Below are 9,798 nucleotides of genomic sequence, written 5' to 3'. Positions count from 1 at the left end.
ACTTGCCTCCACCACCAACTCGTCGGATTTGTTCATCTATTTCCGGAGACATACATCGATTTTCAACGATAGGTAGTTCTCCGACATCAATTTCCGGCGACGGTATGCCTCCTTTCTCTTTCTCTTTCTATTCTGACCTCAATTCCTCTACTTATTCATTGAATTTCACCTATTTAAACCACAACATCCACCACCGCCACATCAAAGTTGTTCTCCGGTGACCACCACCGGTTGATTTTTTCGGCTACAGGTGCGTTTTTCCAGCATAATTTTTCTATCGCTTTCTATTGTGACCTCCATTCCTCTACTTATTTGTTGAATTCACTTGACTAAGCACCACAACAACCACCACCACCATAATAAAGCTGTTCTCCGGCGACCACTACCACTACAAAGCTGTTCTCTGCTGACCGCCGCCACTACAACACCACCAATTGATTTTTCCGGCATAATTTTTCTGTTATGCATGTATGATGTGTATTTTGTTACTCTATCAGCTTTATTTGAAAACTGTATATGAAATTTGTATATGAACCTGTTATATGAAATTTGTATATGCATGTTGTTACATGAAAGTTGTATTTGCATGTTCAAAGAATCATATTGGTTTATATGCATGCATTATGTGTGTTTGGTGTATATGTTTTTTTGTATATGATTTGTCTTCGATAAAATTTTAGGTTTTTGTGGTCAAGTTTGGTAATTTTATAAAATGATAATGATTTTGACAATGGTGAATGGAGATATATATATATATATATATATATATATATATATATATATATATATATATATATATATATATATATAGGTATGTATGCAAAAGTAGTATGCTATAATTGATAATGGGAAATGTATGAGTTTTTGGGGTGATTTGCGCTTCTATTTATAGGCTGAGTTTGGTTCGAAGCCTTGGTGAGGAAACAGTTGTTTAGATAGCGCCACGTGTCGCTCATTAGTTACTCTAAAAACTAATTATCTTCTAAAATCCGTAACTTTTACATACGAGCTCCATTTTTGACGTTCTTTATATCCACGCGTAGGTATCGACGTGATCAATAACTTTTATTTAGACTCCGTCAACTAATTTTGAATTTATTTTTAAAGTTAAATTTTAATAGACTTAAACAGTTAAAATCCGTTAAAAATTCATAACTTTTTCATTCGATGTTCGTTTTCGACTGTCTTTATATCGTTGAGTTCCTATTAACGAGATCATCAATTCTCATTTAGGTTGTGCTGGCTAAAAATAGATCGATCTAAAATTTGAATTTTGGGTTGTGCACTACTATGTTAAATCTTAGAAAAATCATAACCTCCGTATACAAACTCAGATTTGGACGTTCTTTTTATGTATGTTCTCGGTTTAACATATACTACTACTTTCGTTTAGATCTCTAAGTCTGAAAAGTAATTTATCAAACATTCACTTTTTACGTTACGCGATGTTGTGCTGGTTTAGCCGTAAAACTTCGACATGTCATAACTTCTTCGTTATAACTCAGTTTTCAGCGTTTTTTATATGTACGAAACCTTTGTGACATATACTATAACTTGGTTAAGGTTATTCATTCTAAATAATCTTCTATCATAAAGTCATTTTTGACGCTTATTGTCTCTAAATTGACTATCCCGAATCTGCGGGCGCTACAATTATCTCCCCCTTAGGATGATTACGTCCCGGAATCATCAACAAACCAGGGCTTGTGTAATGACTCTGTATGTTATCTTTTCATCCTAGGTAATAATCGTAACTCTTTTTTCCTTTCAAATGAGTATCTATCTCTTGGACTTCATGATTGCTGACGGTGCTCTATCTTGCACCCGTCCTTCATACTATGGTGGACTTTCAATTGTAACCTTAGAGCTACAAACTTGATCCTTATTGGAGACTCCTTCTTCTTCTTCTTAAAAGACTTAAGATAAGTTCTTTCCTTCGATTACCATAATAGACCGATGGGTCATGTTCTAGTGACCTCTCATCGTATAATGCAATGCTTAGACTTAGGTTTTTCTTTTAGAGTCAAATTCCAGAGTGGAAGGTTTCCTTCCTTCATGTGATATAATCTCATTCTAGCATGTAGCACTTCTAGCTACAAGCTCTTACTTTAACAGCGATCGCGATACTTCTATTGATTGCTTTGATTATCTTTCACTTCAATCGTTTGTCTTAAGTCAGATGTTACATCGATCTTGGTTCTCTGAACCACATAACATGCTCATCTTAGTCGGACTCGATTTGATATGACCATTAGGGTCGGAATAACAATCATCTTCTTATTCATTACCCAAACGATGGTAACGACATACATGAATAAAACGGAATCAATTACTAGCGCCTTAGTAACCTTGTGACTTTCCCTTATCCAAGTGTGAGTCCTATGCTTCCGGTAGTATAGGCCTCTACTACCTTTCACACCTACTCATACTAGTCCCAATTATTGCCTCACAGTTTTCCAAGTTATTATCAAAAAAACAATTTTTAACACATACAGATGTGTTCAAACTATCATAAAATTTTCCCTAGACCCTACTAGGGCTTCTTCCATGCGTATTTGCAATCATCGATTCTGCTTCAACTCGGTAGGTGGTGGAAACGCCAAATGATAGGAAAACTTTAGGAATTACACCAGTCATTTTATCATCCCGCCAATCAAATGTGTACATTCGGATGTATCGTACTTCTCTAGACGTACTGCTATTTTATCAGATGTATTCTAAAGGCAAGATACCACTCTTATGATATCTTCTGATAGGTGTCATTCACTATCATAAACCTCCTTGTTTCCTCTGTTTACTCAATCTTCTACGAGTTTTCACCATAACGGTATGCTCACGGAAGAATGCGTTCAACATATCAAGTTGAGAATATAGATAGAGGAAGGTTTAGACGTGTAATCCTCCTTATCACTCTGAAAAGTTACATGCCAGTTCTAATATCGTAATTAAACGTTAAGAAAATTTGAACAAATAAATTTTCAGATCCGGTCGACAACAAACCATAGACCCGATCAAACGATAACATCATATAACATATGAGGTATATTATAGCATAAATCATTTAGCACATAAAAGCATGTTAGGCATCTTCCCTAAATAAGCTAGTGCTCGTGCCTATTCAGGTGTATTGCCTAAAATATATTAGACACTCGTCTCACAATCATCGCTTAGCATTCTAAGTTTAAGTCTAGAAATCCTACAAATTCCTAGTTCGCTTAAACTAATGCTTTGATACCAACTGTGACATCCCCAGATTCACGATGTTGGGCCAAAAATATAGTTTATACTTTATTTTTCTAGGCTTTAATAGTTTTCGCTCCATGTGGTGTGTGCAGTTAGGAGGGTTCACAACCCATGTAGGTGTTTACAATCGTGAACTGGTTCATGGCCGTGAACCTGTTCACATCCCATGTTCCATATAAATAGATGTTAGGTGGTAGAAGGATTTAACGGTCAAGAGAGGAGCTAAGTGTGTGTAAACCAAGGTGTTTTTAGAGAGAGAAAGTGAATCTCTTGTAAGGAGCATCATTCATATCTTGAATACATCATAGATTCATCAAGTTCTTCTTCTCCTTATTCTCTATTTTTATCTTGCATAATCCAATTGATTTGGATTCCGCACCATCAATTGGATCTAGTTGATACATCAAGCAAATTTGGGGCTTACAGTTAGTATCAGAGCCATACCGGTGTCAAAACATATTCAAGTGGTGTTTATGGTTCGAGATCTTCATCGTTTTTTGTGTTTGTTCAAGTGGTTATTAGTTTTTTCGCATTCGACCGTGAAGTTCAAGGACAAAGGAATCAAGATCAGCTTAAATTCATCTGTTTCTGGGCATTTACGATTATACCTGTTGAAGTGTTTACAGCCGTGAACGCGTGTACGGCGGTGAACCATTCATCTTATTTGACTGTGATCATCTTATTTGACCGTGATCATCTTATTTGGCAGTGAACCATTTATTGACTGATTAACCTTTGGACTGTGATCCATTGCTTGACCGTAAATCACTCATTAAACCGTGAATTGATTGGACCGTGAAAGCGTGTACGACCGAGAACTGATTATGGCTGTGAACACATCTTGACCGTGAAACTTTCTCTTTGTTACAACACTTTCTTTTCAAGCTTATTTTCATTTAATCAAGAAAATTAAAAAAAAACAAAAACAAATGGACTCTAAAAACATGACCTCTCGTCAAGAATTGGATGCCATTATGGGTACAACTACAAGGACAAAGGAATCAACAAGAAGCTACTGAAGTCACTGCTAAAGTCATGGGACATGAATGTCTCAGTGATCAAGAAGACGAAGGACACTACTAGAAAAACAACCTTTTACGACGCGCAATGCGTGTCGTAAAACGCTCAGACGACGCGCAAATGTGTGTCAAGGAAGGCCCTGTCATAATGAGAGACGACACACTTTTGCGCGTCGTCTATAGATGACACGCATTTATGACACGCAACGCGTATCATTAGAGCTACTGTCAAGAAAGGCTGTGTCATAAATGAAGATGACACACATATTTGCGTATCGTAATTTTGAATTTAAAAAAAAATTATTTATAGATTTACTAATTTTCAAATTAAATTTGCATTTCATGTCTCATAATAGAAAATAAAATATCATATACAAAAAATACAATCCATTGCACAAAAGTTAATGTCATACAAATAATCATTCTAATAGTAGACAAATATAATACATCAAATGTGAAAGGGATGAAAGTTATCAACAAATAATAGTTGAACTACAAGAACTTGTTGCCCACCTTCATGTGACAACCCGAAATTTCTAGCTTTCATTCTTCATTGTTATTACAGTTAGCTTCGTTTTGCTATTTTATAATGAAGTTTTGGGTCTAAAAGAGTGCTTAAAGCTTAGTATAATTGAGATACACGTCGGAGGATGGGTTAGATTGGGTGTGGCATTGGAAAATCGGGCCAAACACACCAAATCAGGTGTGTGCGGCCGCACACTAGAGTGTGTGGCCAGCCAGCCGCACACAGGCCAACCACACACACCTCCATCCGCACTCACCCTCCTATATATTCTATCCTTGGTCTTTTGATAATTTCTTACACTTCTACAAAGCATGGACCCGAAAATCCTCTCAAGTATCATCCAGAAAGGTAACATCTTTCACCAAGAACACCATGAACACCAAGAACGCCATGTTTTCTGGCAGCACACCTGGCCGCACACATGGTCGCACACACACATTTAGTGTGTATTTTGGCCATACACTCTCTTGTATAGCCTTATAACCCTTCGTACAATCATATATGATTGTAACACTTCAATATAAGTGTTTACTAGTCCCTAAGGTGGTCCCAATTCAATAATTAGTTGCTTTAAACACTAATTATATTCATATATGTATCAATATATGCTAAATAGGATTCGCGTGTATACTCAAGTCACCACTTGGCACTTAGCAACTGATCCAACATTGTCATCAAAACCACTCACTACAAGTGAGTTCATACCCCTATTAATCAACCTTTGAAATGTTTTAAATGTTTTAAATGTTTTTATGGGGGGGGGGGGGGGGAATACAAGTTGAATCATGATAAGTTATTAGATCAATCACATGTGATTAACAACCAACATGCAAACAGATTTATCATACTTCAAACCGTTTCATCAAGCAAATGACTTTAAACTGTTATCAAACTATTTTACATGTTTTTAAACTCATATATTGTTAAAAACCATGTCTAATACATATATAGTTATATAAATAAGGTTTGAAGGACTTAGGAGAAATAACCCACTTTACTTCCTGTTCCTCGTTTGGTTGTAGTCCTAAAGTACCCGGTTGTTTGTCCGAGTGTCGTTGAATCCTTACTTATATATTATGTGTATATGTATAGAAATAAAGATTTACATCTTAGTTCAGTACATTCATTCATTCCTCAAATTACTAATAAACTATAATAGGTATAGTTTAGGGTTATACTACTTACTACTTTTAGTTCCACGAAACATACGAGGAGTCAGTTCATTCATGAGTCAATACTAATTACTACAAGAACATTTACATGATATTACAATGAGAACATATATAACTATACTAGAAGGAGAACATATTCAACTATACTAAAAAGAGAACATATACAACGATACTAGAACGAGTAACAATACATTGCATATACATGAATACATTAACATAAATATGATCCACTGTATCGGAGCATGCCTTCAATGTCATGGCCCGAGTTGTAGCCAGAGTCTCTTGTAGAGAGAGCGTGAGTTTGTGTATAGATCTATACTGGATTGACTATCCTACACCTTGCTGCTAGCTACAACCGGACCTACAGGTCTGCAGGTGCCAAACGTCATACCTTTTACGACTTACATTGTCGTGTTTCAAAGTCGATAGTATGGTACAATTAATCACATAATACCTTGATATAAATCCGGTTTAAGGTAGTTAGTACAACAGTAGTTCCTATAATACAACACTACAGTACTACAGTAATTTACCCTTTACATATACTTAGTGATCTTTTCACTTGAACATTAATGTACAAACTATATTTTGATAATGATAGTTACACTTGGGAAAATTACACACTTTTACAAGAAATGAATATAAAAAACAGTTATGCCTTGGTAGAAGGCTACTTTTAGTAGAAAATATAGGATTTTCTAGGAGTTACAAACTTTTACAAACCTTTACAAACATTCATATACTTTTATTACAAATGTTTACAAACTCGTACTTCAAAATCACGTTCAAACATTTTGATACAAACACCGACACTAAATACTTATGAACTCACCAGCTTTAATGCTGATAAACTCTTTCAAAATAACTTGTATTCTCAGGTCATCAGTAGACAGGTACCGAGGCCAGCTTTTGAGAAGATGGAGCGCATTCCGGACTCATCTCTTTGTTTTGATTTACATTTTGGTGTCTATACTGTACAGAACACGCTTGTATTAAAATTATATACTTAATGCAATGGATGATGTTGTTTGCTTGTTTACTATTATACTGTGTTGTGATACTTTACATGACGTCCTCCGCCCCAGAACGTTTCCGCCGTTCTCGGTTTTGGGGTGTGACACTTCACAACATCCGAGCTACTTTGCTTGACACTATGCGCATCAACAAGTGCTACTAATTTGAATAATGCAACCATCAGATTCACATAAACCAACAAATCCCAATATGTAAAAATAAGCCGAAAAAAACAAAAATAACTTTAAGAATGGGGTAATGAGGTTTAAAGTACCTAGCAACCAAATTTTAACATACTAGTTCATGTACAATCACCCTCCAAAGAACCAAAAAAATATGAGATAATTATGATAAGTATCACTTTAAATATAAAAAATTACAAATTAATATCACCGGTAACAGTGTGCAAAACATTAAAATAGTGATTCTATAATCTATATATACATGACTTTATGGAAAGTAACATTTAAGAGATATTAATGGGAAATTTTAAGGGGCGAATGAGTAGCAATAGTAATTTCTCCTGATTTTTCAAAACATAAAATTTCCTCTTGTGACATTGCCTTTATTAAAACCTGAATATATTAATATTTTTTAAAATAAGACTTTAGCTAAAAGAAAAAGAGAAAAAAATACAAAAAAATACTAGTACCTAAAATTAGGTTCAACACGTAAATGAGCATACATCAAAGTATCATTACATGGCACAACAAATAAAACATTGAGCTCTTTTAACAAATACTGTCATGCAAATTCAACCAATTAAAATGCAGGATTAATTAATTACCATTTTGCCATTCAAGAAAAACAAAATTAAAACTTACTGACTGACTCACCTCTCCTAGTTTGCCAGTAATGTCATCAAGAAACTCAGCATCTGTATGTGCAACAATCATCTCTTTGAAACCATTTAATATTTTAGTCGAAGTTATAAAGAAAAGGGTAATTATGTAATTAGTTATAAAAGAGAGAGAGGTCAATGGTCATGGAAATTATCTGAGTGGAATTTTGAGAGATTTATTGTGCAGCTCGCCGATATTACGTGCACGATCAATAATTTTCATCATTCTTTCAACACTTTGTTGAATACGACTTCCTACCTGAAACAATATTATTAATCATTAAAATGTAAGAATTATCAACATGAAGAATGTTTTGATAAGAAAAAAAAATGAATAAGGAGAAAAAATTTGTATATACCTTTCTTTCCACTTGAGGGAAACTACAAAAGTGAATGCTTTAAATATCAGTTATAGTTGTTGGATAAATCCATCTGACTTGTGGAGTTTCTAATATACAATTTGAAATTTAAAGTCAAACACAAAAAAATAAAATCAAATTGCAATGAGGAATACAAAACATACTAAAAAGATGACTAAATTGGTCATCGTGGCAGGACAAATATGACCGAATTGATCACTGTAGCAGAGAAACATTACATAAGTGGTCCATGTGGCAGAAATTGATTACAGAATTAGTCCCTATGAAAGTAAAATTAGAGAAAAGGTTACTCTGTAGAAATATATTATAAATTTGGTCCATGTGGCAGAAAAAACATGAAAAAAACTGGTCATTGTGAGAGAAATTCATTACATAATTGCTTCTTGTGGCAGATTGTTTGGCATGCTTTCCTCTCCGGCAGTCTCTGGATGTAATACTGTATTTTCAGTCTTTGACTCTTTAGAAGTCAGGACCTTCAGCTCATTCACCTGCAACTTTCCTTCCTTCTGGTCCAACATCAGAGCCACTACACTCTCATAATACTTCTCTTTGTCGCTGTTCCATATTCTCTCCTTTTCACCCGTATCTATGTCTCACATATCACATATCATTTTAGATGTTGATGCATATTAGACTAATAATAACACTTTACTTACGCGTCAAACAGATCTAGCAAAGGTATGTTTCCTTATACAGTAGCACCACTTCCATTTAGCAATATGTATGTCGCTTGTTTACCCTCCTTCTTGAACTTGGCAATAACATAAGTCCCATTAGGAGTTCTCCGCAGCGTGGATCAGAGTACACATCTTCAGATGATCTATCAAACAACAGATGTGGAGCTGGAGGATTCTCATTGGATGATTTTTCAGGGGAGACCAACCAGGTTCTTACACATCATGTTTTGTACCAAGATTCATATATCAATGCAAGTGAATCATCACACCAGCTTATTCCACTGCTGATATTGAAAAAAAAATATGACTTTATGCCGAGGCAAAATAAAAAAGAAAAACTTACCCATAGCGAAGATCAAGCATGTGAAAGATGTTTGGGTTTTCTTCACCTTCAGCAGCCTGTGTGTAAACTATGTCACGAGGAGAAACTTCTACTTTGGCATCACATCCATTTTGTGTCTCCATCATCAGCGTACCACAAATCAATCTTTTTGGGAAATCTTCCACATTTGATAGTAAAAGAGAAGGGTCTATGAAGCGAAGTAAGTAAAACATATTTCTGATCAGGGGAGGGATCAAGTGATGTGTACAGAGCTGACTCCCCAAATAATTTCACAATAGTTTTCTGCTCATTGGATTGGATTTTGGGATCAGAGGGGACTAACAGTTTCTTTGGTGGCTTTACTCTGGATGTTGGGATCATACAAACCAGCAGAGTCGAATCATTCACCCACACAAAACTGCCAATCAAAATAATAGACTAGATATAATTATTTTTAGTTGCCAAAGGAGCTATAATCATGGTGGTTCATTTTGAAACACTAGCTGTATGTTGGCCATTACCTGATCTTGCCGAATGCTGAAGGCTAAATGCCGACCATCAGTTGACCTAACATTAACAAACAAAGTCGTTCAACAAATTGTTT

The sequence above is a fragment of the Lactuca serriola genome, chromosome 2, assembly GCF_051521515.1.
Source record: "Lactuca serriola cultivar US96UC23 chromosome 2, Lser_US96UC23_V15, whole genome shotgun sequence".
Classification (NCBI taxonomy): domain Eukaryota; kingdom Viridiplantae; phylum Streptophyta; class Magnoliopsida; order Asterales; family Asteraceae; genus Lactuca; species Lactuca serriola.
This window is presented reverse-complemented; position numbering follows the sequence as displayed.